Source organism: Chlorocebus sabaeus, chromosome 4 (assembly GCF_047675955.1).
Source record: "Chlorocebus sabaeus isolate Y175 chromosome 4, mChlSab1.0.hap1, whole genome shotgun sequence".
NCBI classification, from domain to species: Eukaryota; Metazoa; Chordata; class Mammalia; order Primates; family Cercopithecidae; genus Chlorocebus; species Chlorocebus sabaeus.
Window position 1 is genome coordinate 3538757 of NC_132907.1, and position 20482 is coordinate 3559238.

General features: G+C 37.0%; 1 protein-coding gene across 17 annotated transcripts in view; it reads left to right on the forward strand.

The window, feature by feature from the left end:
- ARB2A (ARB2 cotranscriptional regulator A) overlaps nt 1-20482 on the forward strand; it is a 481527-nt gene that overhangs the window by 376238 nt on the left and 84807 nt on the right. The window contains exon 13 of one of the 17 annotated variants that reach the window (XM_073014601.1): nt 1-19355. This exon is cut by the window's left edge and continues 19711 nt beyond it. The exons of the other annotated variants lie outside the window; for them this stretch is intronic. The gene's annotated coding sequence lies outside the window, so the exon portion shown is untranslated. Of the gene's footprint in view, nt 19356-20482 lie in introns of those variants that run through there. 17 annotated transcript variants of the gene reach the window in all.

Sequence of the window (20482 nt, forward strand, 5' to 3'; positions counted from 1 at the left end):
TGCCATTGCTATTCTTTCTCATTTTCTTTGGTGTTCATGATTTTGTTCTCCTTAGACTCAAAGGTAACAAGATTTATACTTGGCTAATACATCTTTCTGCATTTAAATATAGAACCCTGTAGAGGGTTTCTGAAGTAGGACTAGTTTGCTCTTCTCTTCACCGTATTAAACCTCCTTCTTAAATACATCTATTATATAGTTTACCTTGCCCAGCTTCAAAGAGTAGAGATGGAGAAAGGATGAGCTATCACTCAGCAGAGACGGTTCCCATGGTTTCTTAGAAATGCTAATGTGTTACCTATCATGTTTATAAAGTTCTCTGAAGCAGATAAGCCATTGTGTGGTTTTCTGCAAAACAAAACTGACAGTCTGTCTAAAGCTAGAAAGTGTCCATAATATTAGGTACACGTGATAATGTTGTCACCTGCCTTTTGTGAAATACTTTCTTTAAAAAATCTGTGTCTCTAAGCGTAAATTTCTTTTCTAACAAGCTTTTTTTTTTTCAAAATTTTTTCTACATGTTCTCATTTCTTTTAAAGAAGTGGACATCTTAGGAAATTACATGCCAAATTTATTAGGAACAAGTCTTTCAAAATTATCTGGTAAAAGCATAAAGCATGAGTTGTTTCCCTAAAAAAAAAAAAAGTCGGGGGGGAAGGATCACTGCAAAGAAGAAAGTGCCACTGGTTTGTGTTAGGTGACACTGTGCCCTGCTTGTCTAATTTGATTACACAGAGCCCCTGAAGCCTCAGGCAAAGCTGATTTTAGCTATAATCAGCTTCTTAACCTTTTGAGAACTAACGTAAACACTACCTACCAATGGTTAATTATGGTGCTCTGCTACATGCTACAAAGTGCAAAGGCAAAAGTGTAGAACTACAGTAACACATGTTATGACAAAAAATTTAACAAGATGACTTAAGGGGACTGCATCAGAATGCAGTTGTATATTTGTAATAAATTTTAAAAATTAATAAAGAGACTTAAAGGTGCTTTAAAAATATTTAGCTATAGTTTTTGCTTAAGTTCTATCCGTAAGTGCTACTCACTACTTTTTCCCGTTTGCTGTCCTCACATTTGTACTTTTCTCTGAAATCCTCTTTTGATTATATATACATTTTAGAAATACAAGTGTATTTATAGATTTCTTTCACAAAATTTATTGTAATGTACATATAAGTAGAGTAAAATCCTCTTGTTTCACTTTTATAGATAATAAAAGTTAATTAAGGGAGGAATGAATTTCTTTATAATTAAATGGAATATTGTGGTTATACAGGCAAGAACCTAAATTTTTTATTTAAAACAGGAATTCTTGATGCAGGAATCTGATGTGCCATATGGGAAATTAATATGTAAGATGATTTTACTGTCTATAGTTGGTGTAACTCTGGTGTGGTGATATGACTAATGGGGTAAAGAACCATAAAGATTGAATAATGTACTTACCAAGATTAGATCTTCAAAGTCATATTTATTGGGAAAACTCCAATAGGAATATTCTCCTGAGTAAGAGTTGCAGGTGACCAGGAGACTGTATGGAGCCATAAGCCACAGCCCTTATTGGTGGGTCTCAGTACCAGCAATTTTACCTGAAATTTCATGCCTCATAAAAATTCTGAAGGGTAGAATCTTAATGCTGTCAGTGACACACATTAGAAACAGTCACCCTGTGTAGAATTAACTTAAAATGAGGGGAAGGAGAAGGTTCAAACTAAAAATCATCTATAATTTTTTTAATCTAAGGGCACTTTCTAATAAGTAATGTGAATATGTGATTATGCAGTGTAGTTCATCTGTGCTTACTGTGAGCTTAAAACTTGCATGTAAAGAAATGGATTTGTAGAGGGGAGCCTTTCAGAGTTTTTGAAGTGTTGGGAAGCACGAGCTTGCACCTGGCAGCACCACCAGCCCATTTGGCCAGACTTGGTCATGTGGCAAATAAAGCTGACCTTGTTAATAAATAACTTAAACTAATTAACATAAATGCCACCTAAAAGGAGCTCAGATGCATTTAGTAGCCACATATAATACTATGGGATAAATGAAGCCAGATATCAAATAACTGGACATCTTTAGCCCCTTGCAGAAATGTTTTAACGAATTGTATTTATGTTTTGTAATCAGCTTGTTCAAAGAAAATTATGTGAAACTGCATGTTACAGATGTTACAGATATCTTTTAGACAAAGTGCTTTTTATTTTGTGGCACATATTACAAAAAATATATTTTTCCAGCATCCTGGAATAGTTGCAGGGAACTGCAAAAGGCTGGAGGCCACAGGCACAGGGCTTTAGCTGCCCTAGTCCTGTTGCCACTGAGGGCTGAGGATCACTATCTCCGCACCGCTGTAAACCATTCAGGGCTCACCATGGGGAGAGGGCTGCTATTTTAAAGGAAGTAGTTCCCTATATTTCATGAGGTCCTCTCTTGGGAGAACCCACAGGAGAAATCTTCCTTAGAATTCAATGCTTCACCAGTTGTTTCTTTTTATCCTATGACAATGAAAATTTTATAGTATGTTTTTCCAGTGAGAGTGTAGATATATCTTCAATATACTGATTCCCTTTCTTTGGGGCATATACCTAGCAGTGGGATTGCTAGATCATATGGTAGCTCTATTTTTAGTTTTTTGGGAACCTCCACAGTGGTTGTACTATTTTACATTCCCACCAACAATGTACAAGGGTTTCCCTTTCTCCACATCCTTGCCAAAATTCATTATTGTCTGTCTTTTGGATATGAACTATTTTAACTGGAGTAAGATATCTCATTGTAGTTTTGGTTTGCATTTCTCTGATGATTAGTGCTGTTGAACATTTTTTCATGTACCTGTTGGCCATCTGTATGTCTTCTTTCGTGAAATGTCTGTTCAGATCTTTTGCACATTTTTACATTGGATATTAGATTTTTTTTTTTTCTTTTGAGTTGTTTGAGCTCCTTATATGTTCTGTTTATTAATCTCTTGTCAGATGGGCAGTTTGCAGATATTTTCTCCCATTCTGGGCATTGTCACTTTGTTGATTGTTTTCTTATCTGTGCAGTATCTTTTAAACTTGATCTGATACTGTTTGTCAATTTTTGCTTTGATTGCCTGAATTTTTGAGTTATTGCTCAAGAAATCTTTTCCTAGTTAAATGTCCCAGAGAGTTTCCCCAATGTTTTCTTTTTGTAGGCTCATAGTTTTGGGTCTTTGATTTAAATCTTTAATCCATTTTGATTTGATTTTTGTATATGGTGACAGATAAGGGTCTAGTTTCATTCTTCTGCATGTGGACTTCGTTTTCCCAGCACCATTTATTGAGGAGACTGTCCTTTTCCCAGTGTATGTTCTTGGCACCTTTGTTGAAAATGAGTTCAATGTAGATGTATGGATTTATTTCTGGGTTCTCTACCCTGTTCCATTGGTATTTGTGTCTGTTTTTATGCCAGTACCATGTTGTTTTGGTTACTATAGCTCTGTAGTATAATTTGAAGTCAGGTAATGTGATTCCTTCAGTTTGGTTTTTTTGCTCTGGATGACTTTGGCTATTCCGTGTCTTTTGTGGTTCAATATAAATTTTAGGATTATTTCCTCTATTTCTTGAGTGGAATTCTTTTCTTAATTTCAATTTTGAATTGTGTATTGCTAGTTTGAGAATTAAAATTGATTTTTACGTATTGATTCTGTATTTGTGACCTAGCTAAAACTTGTTTATTCATTCTAGATTTATTTTAATATAATATTTAGGATTTTCTACATACAAGACCATGCCAGCTATAATTTTAAAACCATGTTTATCTTCCTTCCTAATATATATGCCCTTAAGTTCTTTTCTTGCCTTACTGTACTGGCTGCAACCTCATGTACAATATTGAACAGGAGTAATGAGAGCAACTGTAGATTCTGATTCATTCGCCTTGAGGATCTTTGTTGTTGCTTCTGGTCTTTCGTTTTCTTATGTTTTTAGAAACTTGACTTAATCTGCAGACTCTGTCCCCTCTTCAAAATGTAGATGTTGATAGTTCGGTGGGTTGTTTTTGTTTCTTTGTTTGTTTGTTTTCAATTTTAATTTTATGTTAGGCCAGCTCCTAGATAATGACTCATTTGCCTACATAGCTTAATGGTCAGAGTTTTTGTTCAATCACCCCAAGCTAGTAAGGCTCTGTGGGTCGATCCGTGTTTGAGTTACAGAGTGTAGTCAAAGTTGCCAAGTCTGCCTTAGCTTTCCTTCTCTACCAGGATATCCTGGGACTTCTGTCCCAGCACTCATCCTCTCCGTCAGCTAGGAATGTGCGGGAGTTCATCTAGTCTCTCAGCCGCTCACTCATTTTCAGATCTCCCTGTTGAATTTCTAGCTAGTCTACTGGTCTACCACTCGCCCCAAGCAAGACCACAACCTCAGACTAGCAAGGCCCGGGTTTTTGTGGTTGGTTTTCCACCGAATTTGCTTTACTTGAGGATAATAGGATTGGGCATGGGTTTCTCTCCTTCTACTGTAAATCAAGTCAGCCCCTTCTAGCAGGGAAGCTGCAGGTTTTCACAGCCAGTCATGCTCTGGAAGCACTGCTGTGCTACCAAGCTACTCACCACAGATTGCCACTGACCTTACCTGTAACACAGCAGATTTCCTTGAATAAACATTTCTCAGTTAGTTTTTTTGCTTTTGGTTGATTTCTGGAGTGCTGAAATGGTTGTACTTGACAATTTTGCCACCTTTTTAGTTGTTCAGGGGAAGAGGATTTGCCAACTTCTTCACTTGCCATCTTCGGAAGTCCTGTCTGGGTTCATTTTTGTACATCCCCAAACCCTTTATGGAACAAGATGAAACAGCAAACAAATAAGATAAAATAGAAAAGTAACTGAGAGTAAAGGAAACATAAAAATAGGAAAATAATTTTTTTATGGAATAACAATAATTTTTAACTCTGACATGTTCCCAGTGTGTGTAGGAATAGAAGTTCTCTTCATATTACAATAGAGTTTTATCTCATCAGAAATTTTTTTTAAAAAAAATTCAAATTACCCTTAGCAACTTGTCACTGAGATGTGAAATAGGGCGGGGGGAGATATGTATGTGACCCCCCCCCTCAAAAAATAGAACCAGTTGGATCAAAATGCTACCCTAGGATCCTTTTTGTTTCATTTTATTTTGTTTTCTCCCAAAGGTCAGATCCCAAAATTTGTACAACTTTAGGCTGTAGGAATGCTTTCAAAAATGTGCGGTGGTAAAACTGCCAGATTGAAGGTTTCTTAAGTGCTACTGTCCAAAATCACCAGGCATGCTTGAAACTAGTAATTCTTGTCAGAATATACACTCTCAGTGTGTGACTTTTATCTGCAGGTGGCAGAGCATATGTTTTAGCACCAAAAAGTGTAAGGTGGCAGAGGGAGGATATTTAATGTGTTGTAACCTATTTTTATTTTTATTTTTTTTTCTTATAGCTGCTTAGTTCAGGTCAAAAGCAGACTAACTAAAATGTTTGCAGATCTTAAGGGCTATATTTAAATTAAGGGAAAAAATATTCCAAATAAAGTTGTGTCATTTGTTTTTATTTAACATGTGAATCGAAGTTATTGAACCCATATTTTCCCATAAAAGAAAAATACATTGGTACCTTATGTAACTGAACTGTAGGGAGTGGGCTCGTCTCTTTAAATACATTTTCTGGTTAAATTCTAGTTACCCTTTAAATACTACAGTCACCTTTATTTTTATTCCGTATTATAACAATCAATTTTTCTAATTTAGGAAATAGCTATGTGTGTGTGGCTAGCAATTACATATGATTAGCAAATATCACTTAGTATTTTCTGACTGATGTAGCTCTTACTACATGATTCAGTCATCATTTTGTGCACTAATCATAATCAGACTTTAGCAGAAGGGCAGGAGTTGGAAATTCAAACCCCAACTGATGGGTGACATGGAGGAATGCAAGCCCAGTGTTGTCAGATTTCTCGGTTTTCCCAAAGAAGTCAAAAGTCTGAATATTTATTTCAGATTTCTATAATTTTAACTGTTGCAACTAACTAAAAATTTTTAAACTATTAAAGAGGTCAAATAAGATGGCAGCCATTTGTATCAGGCCCATAGGCTACCAGTTTGCCTGTTCTGATGACACCCTCTGGCTGATCTCTTATTGTGTAACTCTTGCTCATTAAAGAATGTATAATATGCTCCTGAAATGGTTATCTTTACTGTGTTACCGTAGAGTTCTGAGGTAATGTGTTTTATTGGAAAATGCACTGAACTAGACATCCAACAACCTTGATTCTGAAGCTAAAAATATTTCTTAAACCTTTCCTGTATTAACTAGGCCCTGGTATAAGCACTTGTATGTATTAACTCATTTAATTATAGCTTTAGTTTTGCTTCTTAAAAGTTTTATACTGTGAAGTCAATCATTTAACTTCTATGGGTCTGTTTCATCACTTGAAAAATTGTAGGATTGGAAATACATATATATGTGTGTGTATACATATATGAGGTTAGATTCAATGGAACAAAAATAGTCAACTAGACTATGGTTTTAATTTCTATGAATTTATAGCATCTTATTTTATGTTAACACAATAAAAGTATATGTAATCTGCAATTTATTTATTTATTTATTTTCGAGACAGAGTCTTGCCCTGTCACCCAGGCTGGAGTGCAATGGCACAATCTTGACTCACTGCAACCTCTGCCTCCTGGATTCAAGTGATTCTCCTGCCTCAGCTTCCCAAGTAGCTAGGATTACAGGCACGCACCTCCATGCCCAGCTAATTTTTGTATTTTTAGTAGAGACGGGGTTTCACCATGTTGGCCAGGCTGGTCTCGAACTCCTGACCTCGTGATCCACCCACCTCAGCCTCCCAAAGTGCTGGGATTACAGGCGTGAGCCACCATGCCCAGCCCTCTGCAATTTGTTTTCTTTAAGCCAATGTCGTACTATGAAGATTTAAATTAAGTTGAGAAAGAATTTTAGTATCTACCAACCATGGGGTAAAAATATTCTAGACCCTGTCCTGGAGGACCTTATGATGTCATTGAGGCAATGTAGCATGCAGATAAAATGCATTGCTCCTCAGCTTTATTGGGCCATAATTGACAAATAAAAATTGTAAAAATTCAAGGTATACAACATGATGATTGACATGTATATACCTTGTGAAATGATTACCACAATCAGTCCATATTAATTCCATTACATAGTTACCATTTGTGTGTGTGGTAGGGTGGGGGTGGGTGGTAGGAACACTTACCATCTACTTTCTTAGCAAACTTCAAATATATAATACAGTATTTTACTACATTCACCATGGTGTACATTAGATCCCCAGAACTAATAAATCTTATACCTGAAACTTTATATCCTTTAAATTTAAATTTCAAATTAGAGCAGAAAATAGGTACCCAGATGAGACAGGGTTACATGCAAGTGCTTTAACTATTCCAAGGCTAACGGAATAAATGTGTGTATATATATGTATGGTGTGTTTATGGAAGACAGGACTTGGAAAAAAGAAGATGAATTGGAAGGTGCAGAGCGGGGGTCCCCAACCCAGAGGCCATGGACCAGTACTGGTCCCTGGCCTGTTAGGAACTAGGTCACACAGCAGGAGGTGAGCAGTGAGCAGTGAGCCCACATTACCGCCTGAGCTCCGCCTCCCGTCAGATCGGCAGAGGCATTAGATTCTCATAGGAGCCGAATCCTGCTGTGAACTCCACATGCGAAGGATCTAGGTTGAGCTTCTTATGAGAATCTAACGCATGATGATCTGAGGTGGAACAGTTTCATCCTGAAACCATCCCCCACTCCTCGTGTGTGGAAAAATTGTCTTCCACAAAACCGGTCCCTGGTGCCAAAAAGGTTGGGGACTGCTGATGTAGGGGACCCTTCCAGGTGAAACAATAACTCAAAGTCAGACATGAGACTGTTATCATAGCAAAGAAATAGAAAACATGTCGCCTTCCTAGAGCTTATAGTATAGTGAGGAATTTTACAGAAAAGTCAAGATAATTATAGTGCCTTTTTAAAACTTTTATGAAGGTGGATGACTATAATTTTAAAAATGTATCCCAATATGACTCTTGTGACTTTGGCATTAAATTCAAATTCATGAGGTGCAGTTGTTAAATTATTTTTGTTTGTAGCTCTCAAATGATTCAGAGGGAAAAAAAATACATGTACAGGGAATGAAAGAGATGAAACGAATGTGGCAAAATGTTAACAATTATTGAATCTATAGGAAAGGCATATGGGCATTCATAGCACTACTGAAATTCTTATCCATTTAAACATTTTACAATAAAAATTGAGAAAAAGAGTAAATGGGTAGAGAAGAGATTAAAGTAAAAGTCTTCCAAATAATTAAAAGATCAACAAAGAAATTTAGAAAATACTGGCCGAGTGTGGTGGCTCATGCCTGTGATCCCAGCACTTTGGGAGGCCAAGGCGGGTGGATCACCTGAGGTCAGGAGTACAAGACCAGCCTGGCCAACATAGCAAAACCCCTTCTCTACTAAAAATACAAAAATTAGCCAGGCGTGGAGGCAGGCATCTGTAATTCCAGCTATTTGGGAGGCTGAAGCAGGAGAATTTCTCGAACCCAGGAGGCAGAGGTTGCAGTGAGCCAAAATCACACCACTGCCCTCCAGCCTGGGTGACAGAGTGAGACTCCATCTCAAAAAAAAAGGAAAATAACAAAAACTTTTTAGCATAGCTAGATTACTAACCAGAGAAATGAGACATTTATACCCTTAAATACTTGCTTTAAAAGAATAAATGCTAAAAAATAATGCATTTTTAAAATAAAAAAATTGAGTGTGGTATTAAAAATTAAGTGTAACATAATGATTATGGTACAAATACGTAATTAGATGCCTTATGAATATTTGGTAAACTTACTTCATTTCAGACTTCCCCAATCTTCCTTTCAATCTTCCCCAAGTAGATCTTACATTGTATTATGTAGACGAGAAAACTTGGCTGCTTTTGGACGTCATGAAAAGTAAATACAAAAGAGTAAATCCTTTATTTTTTGCCAATTTAATCCTTACATTTCAGTAAAATTTTGTTGACAACACTTCTAAAGCAAAACAAAGTTGTTCAGCCTCCCAATGAATTCTGGGCAAAGAAAGTTTATTTTCCCATTTTTCCTTGTCTTGTTTTGTCAGAATTATAAGCACTGTATGGACTTATGAGAATATTCATAACTATCCAGATGATTAATTTCCCACTTCAATGAGGCACAACCTAATCAAACACACGTAGATATATTATGAGTTTTAAAAAGAGCTCTTATGATCATATCCAGTGTTTAATTTCAGTAGAAATTGGTTTCATTAGTGTCTTTCTTTACTGGAATCATAATAGATAAAGTGAAGAAGAATCCTGGCCACTTTTTTTTTTTTTTTTTTTTTTTACGAAATCTCGTTCTGCTGCCAGGCTAGAGTGCAGTGGCACAATCTCAGCTCACTGCAACATCCCCCTCCCAGGTTCAAGCAATTCCCCTGCCTCCGCCTCCCAGGTAGCTGGGACTACAGATATGAGCTACCACGCCTGGCTAATTTTTTGTATTTTAGTAGATGGGATTTCACCATGTTGGCCAGGATGGTCTCGATCTCCTGACCTCGTGATCCGCCAGCCTCAGCCGCCCAAAGTGCTGGATTACAGACGTGAGCCAGCGCGCCCGGCCTCCTGGCCACAGTGTTTATTGAAATACACGTAACATGAAATTCACCATTATAGCCATTTAAAGGAGCACAATTCAGTAATTTCCAGTATTTTCACAGTGTTGTAGCCATCACCACTGTTTAATTCTGGAACATTTTCATCACTCCAAAAAGAAACTTTAGACCCATAAAGCAATCACTCACCATTCTCTCCTCCTTTCAGCCCCTGGCAACCACTAATTTGCTTCCATGATTCTGTGCATTTGCTATTCTGAATATTTCATATACATTGAATCATAGAGTATGTGGCTTTTTGTGGCTAACTTCTTTCATGTAGCAGAAGCTTCTCAAGACTGAACCATATTGTAGTATGTATCAATTCTTCATTACTTTTTATTGCCAAATAATATTCTAGTGTATAGATACACCACATTTAGTTTACTCATTCATCAAATGAAAGACATTTGGCTTGTTTTCACTTTTTGGCTACTATGAATCATGCTGCTATGAACATTCATGTATAAGGGTTTGTTTGAACATCTGTTTTTAATTTTGTGGGTTCTATACCTATAAGTGGAATTGCTGGGTCATATGGTAATTTTCTGTTTAACTTCTTGAGGAATTATCAATCCGTTTTTCTAGCCATATTTTTAATGTAAGGTTAAAAGGCCAGTTTATGGAAAAAGGACATTATATGTTGAGAACTTCCAATCCCCAAACCCCCATTTAAAAATTTAGCAAGTAATCTCAAATACAATGTTATTTGAGTTCAAATTTCTCTTTTGGCATTACTAATCATTGCTCTGCAAGCTTAATTGAGTTTTCAGTGAAGGGCATTTACTCTATGCTCTCTGACCGATAGTTGCTTAATTGATGTGGAGGACTGGTAACCAGGATTTGAGCTTTTGAATACGCATATACAAAGTCTTTCTACATGTATATATACACACACATTTTTTTCCAATTTTTGTCTTCAGTTGAAGAGGACAAATGCTTTACCCTACAATTTAGAAGCAAAATATCAGGAAGTTTCAGACCTTAATCTGATGTGCCTCTTAAAATAGTTATAAATTAGGGAGGTGTCTTCCAACTTCTCAATAACTATGTTTTAAAATTGCCAGTGTGTCCCTGAAAAAAGATCAACAAATCTCCGTTAGAATCTGTGCCAAAATATTTCTCAAGAACTGCTAGCCCTCTATATTTAAAACGTTTGCACCATTAAAATTTCAGGAAGTTTGAGAATTTCTTAAGACATTAAAATATTGGACCTTTTAAAATACTAAATGAATTACATATATGTCTTGAGATTTTGGCCTATGGTTAACTTTCCCCATGGAGCTGAAATATTTTGTGCTTGGAATTAAGCCAAATCTCCCACTTGCATGCATTTAACTTATGTTGCATGCATCCAAGTCCTGGCATTTGAATGGTCTTTTTTCTTTATCTGAATACTTTCTAACTTGAGGGAAAATGATACTTTCCTTTTAAAACTTGCTTCTCTCCTCTCCTTCCCCTCTTCACCCAAAGCAGATGTCTTTATACTGTGTACCTACAGTCCTGTGAGGAAAGCAGGCATCTTGATCTTTTCCAACACAAGAGGATTGATTGCCCTTGAATACCCCCAAGGCCTAAGGGATTTATGGATGAGTGGGTAGCGAGTTGTATGAACCCTTTGAAATTCTGTATTGAATTGGTAGATTACATACAATTAGTTTATGTGGAGGAGAATCATAGCTCTTCTCATATTCTCAAAGAGGTAAATAGTCCCCAAAAAAGTGAAGATCTGATGATTCTAGCAGTGGCCTGGAGAGCAAAGGGGACACACTCCCTGTAGTACCACTAACACACTGGATGGTGTGTGATTAAATCGGGCATGTGTTTCAGTCAGGCTTTCTACTGCAGAGCCAGAGTAATAGCAGTGCTAAGGGAGTAGCAGAGAATCAGTGATGCCAGGGTTACTAGTTTTTCTTGTTTGGGGTTTTCTGTTTGTTTCTTTGTTTTGGGGGGTGGTTTGAGACAGGGTCTCGCCCTGTCACCGAGTTTGGAGTGCAGTGGCATGATCAAGGCTCACTGCAACCTTGACCTCCTGTGCTCAAGCGATCCTCCCCTCTCAGCCACCCAAGTAGCTGGGACTACAGGTGCTTGCCACAAGGCCCAACTGATTTTATTTATTTTTGTTTTGTTTTGTAGAGACAGAGTCTCCCTATGCTTATAGACTAGTCAAGTGATCCTCCCGCCTCAGCCTCTCACAGTACTAGAATTACAGGTGTGAGTTATAAGTTCATTGCAAGTCCACTACATACTTGGGCAGAAATAATAAAAAGAACCATTTTCTCCTGTTGGCGTACTGGCCTTTCCCATCATCTCATACTTAACAGTCCTAATTTTTAAAAGTAAAAATAAACCTTTAAGAAAACCTGTCATTCTCTTTAATATTTTGTTGATCTTCCCTCAGATGCACATCCCCTAGCAGGTAACCTTTGCCTTCTTTGAAGCCATTTTGAGTCATCATGCAGTATGATGCCACTTTGAAAGGACTAGCCTAGCTTACTGCCCCTAGACCTTTAATAGCCCCATGAGATCTCATCCTGAGCTTACCAGCTTTGCACCTCCAGAGCGACAGATAGACATCAGGAGTCTCAGTGAGTGTTCAGACAGAGCTGCTGATAGGGTGCTGTTTTTAATAGCAGATTGAGGGTAGATGTTTATGAAACTGAAGGTGGCTTCCAGGAATGGATTAAGGCGTGTGAGAATATTAGGGTACTGAGGGCACCGGACTGCTTACAGAGATGGAATAGTCAGATGTGGGGGCAAGTGGAAGAAAGAAATAGCATCATCCCTGCTCAAAATGTAGCATCACTTGCCACCCTTAGGCCACTGGTACTTGTATAGAGATACCTTCTCTAGTAACTACAGTACATCATTTAGCAACTTGATCACATCTGTCAGTTCTCTGAAATAGTTTTACCTTCCATTCTGCCTCTTATTGATTCCCAAAAACCATTAGTGATCTCACATAAATATCTAAACACCTTTTCAGTGCACTAAGGAAGAGAAAGCATTAAGTTAGCTATTTTTTTCACAAATGCGTGAAGGTAAAAAGGCAATTAACCCTGTTTGCATCCCTACTTTGTAGCATTCACTTTATGTGCATCTTGTTTGCTCCTGACAGCTTATCTTTATAGTGGGTGTTATGATCTTTTTTTACAGATGAGTAAACAGAGGTTCACGTGGTTTATAAGTGGGAGAGTTGAGATTCTAATCCAGATCTGATAGTTGCAAACCACACTTCTTCCCCGACACCCACCAGAGAGTGGCAGCACCAGAGGCAGTTCCTGAAGGTTTGCCGTGGTAGCAGCCTCTGGAAGAGGACCAGGGAATTTGTCTTCAAGCTGTATTGTATACTTACAAATATATTGTATATGTGTTTAGGGTAATTTGGGGAAAGCTGGTAAGATTCATGAGGAGGCCGAAGTCCCTGCACATTTGCAAGTTATACCTTGGTGCTTTTCCAGAAGGGCTATATGGGAGTGATTGTAGTGGAAATGAAATAAGCAGCTGATAAATGGGTCATTTTTAATTTTCATTTTTTCTTTCAACTATCGATCTTTTTATTAATCTATGACAGTGTTAACGTGGTGGAAGGTAGAGCAAACGAATGAGAAAAAATCCAGGCAAAGGATTAATAATTAAATAATGAAACTCTTAAACTTGAAAATATCTGTGAACTTTAACAAAAATATGTATAATAGATATGGATGCAAATTCCCTTTGATACTTACATCTGGGAACCCAGGAAAGTGAAGGGAACATATTAAGAAGGAAGCTTCATAGCAACACTGGATTGAGAGTTAAGAGAATCAAGCCTACTTCACCCCTACCCAACCCGACCCTTCCATTAGTAAGTCTGGCTCCTTCTTTCCTTCATTTATTCAGAAATGCTTATTGAGCCCCCTATATGTCAGATGCTTTTCTGAATACTAGGGATTTGGCTATGAAAAGGATGAGCAAAATTCCTGTTGCATAGAGCTTACATTTCAGAAGAGAAAATAGATACTAGATAGACAAATCGACATATAAAGTATATGTTTTAGATAGTGATGTTAGAATAAAAATTAAGTAGGCTAAGTGGTGAGAGAGTACCTGATGGGGCCCAGTAGTATGTTTTATATAGAGTGCAGGAGAGGTCTCAGTGAGGAGCTCCTTGTGTTGTCTGTACCTTTTAGGACCTTAGTCTCTTCATATATAAAATGAGAGCATTGCTAGGTGATCACTAAATGGCTGCAAAATTCTGTGCTTCCTTTAAGGGACATATCTTTGGTTCAGATAATCTTTTGTATGTATAAGTTATGGTCTTTACTGTCCACTGATCTCAAAATGTAATAAGAATGTTCATCGATTCCCAAGGTTAATTCCATTTTTACATTTGGGGAATTGAAACTGAGAATAAAATGCCTCAGGTTGCATAATAATAAAAGAAGGATTAAAGCTCCCAATTCCTACTACTCTTAATCTGAAAACGTCACCCCACCATGTGCTATAATGAGAAGTTGAATTGAAATGTCGGGGCAGTTCAAAGTAGATTAAAGATGTGTAAGCTGTGATGGACTACATATTTACAAATAAGGAATTGGATAAGTATATCCCACTGCACTCATTTATGGCAGGCAAGTAAGCCATGTGATATGCTTTAAACCAGTAAAATAGCAAATTCCCCACAAAAGATCTATAATTTTAATCAAAAGTTTGTTTCAGTCATTGAAATTCTGTTATTGCTGCTTACGAACATTAAAGTCAATCAAAACATCAGTAGCTCTGCAAGATCAATATTTTTAATATGTTTGCATTGCAGTGCTGCAGATTTTTGGCTAATGGATCGCACCCATATTGATTTCTATGGGAAATGTTAGTCTGATACTGAAATAATTTTAAAAAAAACAGGGATTATTGGTTTGGAATTTTTAAGGAGATAGAAGTAAAAAAATTGGTTATTGACTAAATTGCTTGGGGTGAGTGAACCTTGGGCACTTGCAATAAACTTGTAGCACTCATTCATTACTGAATACTACCTTAGTCCCTGAAACTGAAAAATCAGTCAATAACCTATTATAACAATGCAAATTGTGGTGAAATAACATACTATGCATATAAGAATCACATTTTATCAAAACAGATATGCATAAGTATATGTATGGGCGTATTGAAAGTGTCTGCTAAAACATAGTGACTGATTTTGACTTTGAGATTCATGCTGAAGCTCATTTGAATAGCATTTTAAAAGAGATAAACTGCTACAAAATAACAGTAAAAAGAAGCATACAATTATTCTATGAACAATAATGAAAGTGCAAACACTACAGCATGTCAAATGACAGATTCTGTATTTTGATTCAGAGCAAAATTACAATTGTTATTCTGTTCTCAAAGCATAGGAATAATGTATGCAAGCATTAGATTAGATACAAACACATTCCCCACAATATGAATCTAGTGCATATTACATTGCTCTTGTTTTTCAGCATTTGGTTAGGAGAGCCATATTTTCATCTCAAAAGTTTACTCTGTGTTTTCATTTGGTTACCATTGTAAATTTATGAATTCTTTATCTCTCAGAGGCAATCTAGTGTTTTAGAGAGAGAGTGTGTTTTTGATGTCTCAATAAAAGTTCTATCCAGGATAATAGTAAGTACTTAGGTGTAGCCGTTACATATTTTGTTATATATTTTTATTTACTGAACTTTAAAATCTGTATGTTATTTACATAATGTGGAAATGTTTATCTGCTTTGAAGGGAACATGAGGTTAAGATAAAACTAAAAATTAGTAATCACAACTGTTGCATTATGTCGCCATCTCTATAAGCCTGGTCAGTATTTTCCTTTCATAATAAGTAGGACTCTCTTTATAAATAGAAAATTAATTATGATTCCTTCTGCTGCAGGAGATAGTAACACTCAGATAATAGCATTGGCATTCTATTTCAATTTAACATTAATCTTTGATCACCATTTATTTCAAAATTCCTTTATCCTATTCTGACTACTTTTATCATTATAACTACCATTACCCTAAATTCAGTTGATAAAATCATTTTTCTTCCTTTTCCGTTTAAATTGTATACCTGAATCTAACTTTTCTCTAATATTCTATGTCTCCCCATCAGTAAAGCTCTTAGGATATTCCGTTTTGATGGATTCAGCCTTAGGGATGATTTATGAGACAGGAAGCTTCAATGTTATCTAATGTTAGGTACATCATACCTGAAAATAACCAAGTTGTACAGTAAAGATATATGCATGTAAGTTGTATAAATATTCATACAATTTTTGCTAAATTATTCAATGGCTTTCTGCTAAGAATATTATTAGAAAAGTATCAATGGTCTTAAAAATGATAGGATTCTAATTCCCAAGCCTGCTGTTTCCATATATTTATATACAATTATTCTTTCTTTTGTTTATGTCTAAGAATTTCACCTGGAATTTGTGTTACTTATTATTGTCAAAAAATGTTATCTCCTCACCAGATAGAATTTGTGCAATCCCAGTTAGAATCTGCAGGTGTCTAACTAGTCAAGGAGCGGACAGAGGGAATACATAGTTCTACAAGGCTCCATAGCCCGCTCCTGCAGCCACATGGGCCTCTGGGCCTCTGTTCCGATCTCATCTAGATTTTTCATCTAGTGTACTAGTGGCATTTCTACCTAGAATGGCTGTCATCTGACAACTTTTTAGTAGTTTAGAAGTCACGTAACTTGAAACTTGGTCCAGAACATCCCTGTTGTCTTTACTGGCAGTCTCAGCAGAAACCAGACTGTTGTCTAACTGTGAAGGTAGTGTCTGAGCACAAGCCTGAAGTTCCAGGGGAGGACAGATTTTTAAATTTATTTGTGGACTCTGGACATTTTGCAAAATCCATTGCACTCAATAGACAGCAGTCAAATTAACAGGGAGCTGGTTCTTCACTTACCGAGAATGTCAAAAGACAGAGGGAAGGGGGATTCCAAAGAGCTGCTCCTAGTGCATTCTTTTTCTATTAATGGTTAGTGAATACCAGTGTCAGAAGTTCACATCACAGTATGAATAAGATGATTTGATTTTAATTTTTAGACAAAAATAGTCTTTCCACATTCTAGGTCATGCTGATAAGAACTTTTTTGAGAAGCAAACTATTCAGATAGTCTGAACCAAGCCTCACCTATACGCAGCTAGAAAATACCTAGAGGCCAGGCGCGGTGGCTCACGCCTGTAATCCCAGCACTTTGGGAGGCTGAGATGGGTGGATCATGAGGTCAGGAGATCGAGACCATCCTGGCTAACACGGTGAAACCCCGTCTCTACTAAAAACTACAAAAAACTAGCCGGGCGAGGTGGCGGGCGCCTGTAGTCCCAGCTACTCAGGAGGCTGAGGCAGGAGAATGGTGTAAACCCGGGAGGCGGAGATTGCAGTGAGCTGAGATCCGGCCACTGCACTCCAGCCTGGGCCACAGAAAAAAAAAAAAAAAGAAAAGAAAAGAAAATACCTAGAGGACTTTATTCATTAACAAATTATCACACATGCATGCTGCTCAGAGAGTATGTTTAAGATAGTGGTTAAAAGCACAGACTCTGAAGCCAGACTGCCTGAGTTTGTTTCCTTTCTGTGCCACTTTTCTATCTCTGTAACTATTGTCAACTTGCCACTCTCTCTGTACTTCCATTCCTTCACCTGAGAACTGATAAGAGTAGGGCTTACTACATAGGATGTTGTGAGGATGTTGTACAGCATTTATTATTTGGTTCCATGTTCAGTCTATTCGGATAACTATGCTGTTGGGAGCCGAAATGAAAGACTTTAATTTCTAGGAGTTTTATCTCTAAAATCCTATCTCCTGTAACCTGGAAGAGCTTCTATTCTCTGTCCCTATGGCACCCTGCACCACCCCCACCATAGCATATGTTACTGTGCAGTATCTATTGCCTCTCCCACCTACATTAAACTATAAGCTTCATGAGGACAAAATATGTGTCTAATAATCATTATTGCTTCAATGCCTAGCATATAGTTTGTACTTGGTAAATATTTATTGGATGAATGTTAAATAAAATGTAATAAAAGCAATATCACAAATATTAGAGTGTTCATCTGTAAAATTTTGCTTCGATTAAATTACTTTCCTGGTATTAGCAGAGGCTGACATGCAGTGAGTTATTTCAGCTTGTTTGCATTGGCCTCTGCCTAGAATGAACCACCTTAGATACCTGACAGGCTCACCCCTCATTTTCTTCGGATCTTTGTTCAAATATCACCTTCTCAGTGTTTCCTATCCTGACTGCCTCATTTGAAATTGCATTTCTATCCCTTCTCTGTTCTGTTTCATTTTTATATGGCATTTATGGCAGTCTAGCCTTCTATATATTTTAGCTATTTGTTATATTTATGATTTGTTGGCCTCAACTACTCCTCACTAGAATGTAAGCTTTGTCAATTTGGCTCACTTGTACATCCCTAGCACCTGGAACAGTGCCTGGCACAAAGTAGACAGGCACTTTAACAAATATTTGTTGAATTAATTAATAAATGTAATGCATTGGGGATGCCAACCTGGAAATAACCGAAAGCAAAATTACCATTCAAGGATAGTCAACAGAGAATTAGAAACAAAAATTTTCAGGCTTCATCTTGAGATCAATTATATATAGTTTTTTACTTGCTAAAGGTGCATACTTCAACCTTCCTGAACCCTTTAACCCAGCCTCCAAATTCTGAAAATCATTCTTACCAAAATATTCTTCCAAGGGTTATTCTGAGGACTTATTGCAATTTTTTATAAAATATGTCTGAGACTATATTTTTCAAGTTACATAAGATTCTAGTGTTAGAGGCATTTTTTAAAATGGTTAAACTCTAAAGCAAACTGCTTCTTTAAATATGTGGATATGAACTTTCCATAGAGCACAAATGCAAGATCTCTGCAAGGTTATAATTAAGAATAATTAAAATATCTATATTAAAATATACTTCATTCTACCAGCTTAGTAGGGGTTTTTATTTCAATAAAAAGTTTGTTTCTTTACATGTTAACAGCATAAAACACAGCATTGCACTCGTGCCAGCAGGGAAAATGTGGTGTGCTGAAGTGGTAAGAAACAATGTGATTTATAAATTAATTCCCTGCATTATTTTTGTTAAAAAATTGTTTCATTAAGATTAAACTTTCACTTTGGTGGTTAGTTGTTTGAATTCATTATGAGGGCATCATACAAACACAAATTAAACAAGAAAAGTATATAAGAAGTAAAGAAGAATTGTATTGGGGCAAAATATTTTTAAAAACATAAAGACTTGGTGTCATATGAGGTAAGATTTTTATTCAGTTTGCTGTTTGTAAGATTATTTAGCTATTTAATTATGTCATAAAATGACTTAATAAGAAAGAATGTTTAAACAAAAACTTTAAAGAAGGCGAGCGATTGTTACAGGGATGGGTCAAGAGAGCCAGATACTATATGTAATTCCCAAGCGTTTGTAAAGGGGAGAGATATAGAAAGGGTCAAAACCCAAAGGGAAGAGAAAACTAGTAATTATTAGGTCTGATAAAATGAACCTATCCCATTAAAAAAAAAGATTTGAGAAGAGAACAGATGGGAAGATAAGTAAACACTAAATAAACATGCTAATAGAGAGATGCATTATCGTTTTTCTCACTACGATGGGAAGATCTAACTAAACCTGTCCCCCCACCACTTTTTTTTTTTTTTTTTTTTTTTTTTTTTGAGACGGAGTCTCGCTTTGTCACCCAGGCTGGAATGCAGTGGTGTAATCTCAGCTCACTGCAATCCCTGCCTCTCAGGTTCAAGCAATTCTCCTGCCTCAGCCTCCCGAGTAGCTGGGATCACAGGCACCCACAATCATGCTTGGCTAATTTTTGTATTTTTAGAAATGACAGGGTTTCACCATGTTGGCCAGGCTGGTCTCAAACTCCTCACCTCAGGCAATCCACCCACCTCCACCTGCCGAAGTGCTGGGATTATAGGCTTGAGCCACTGCATCCGGCCACTTGTCCTTTTTAAAAAAGACAGTAATGTGAAGAGAGGAGAGCCATGGATGTGGCAGACATTGTGGTATTTTTGACTCATACCAAAGAAAAAAATCTTTCTCTTGCTACTGCATTCTCCACATTAGTCTCTAAGACAATAGTAAGATCTAAGATCTAAGTATTACCAAGAATGAGTAACACATTGAATCAATACCATCCCCATTCGTGCTGTCATATAATACTTCAAGAAGAAAGGGATGAGGATTGCAAAGAAGCTATTGATCTAAGTAATAGAGAAATTTAGGAGATGATGTGATTCTATCTAATCATCAGATCCAGTAAGACATTGAGGGATTGAGAAGGAGAGATCCATTAAACTGAACCTTGAAAGATGGGTAGGATTTGAAGATTCATAGAAAGGAGGAAGAATATTTCAACTAGGGTTGTCAGCATGAGCTAGGGCTTAAAAGTACAGGACGTGTGACATAAACATTTGTAATGACAAAAAAGGATGTTGACAGATGCATCGTTGGTATGAATAGAGAAGGAAGAAAATAAAAGTTATAAGTGTGAATGAGATGACAGGGAACAGGCTAAAGAGTTCATTGCATTTGTGGGGTTTTTTATAGATACTTTAAATTCTGGGATACATGTGCAGAACATGCAGGTTTGTTACACAGGTATACACGTGCCATGGTGCTTTGCTGTACCCATCAACCCGTCATCTACATTAGGTATTTCTCCTAATGCTATCCCTCCCCTAGTCTTCCACCCCCCAACAGGCCCCAGTGTGTGATGTTCCCCTCCCTGTGTCCATGTGTTC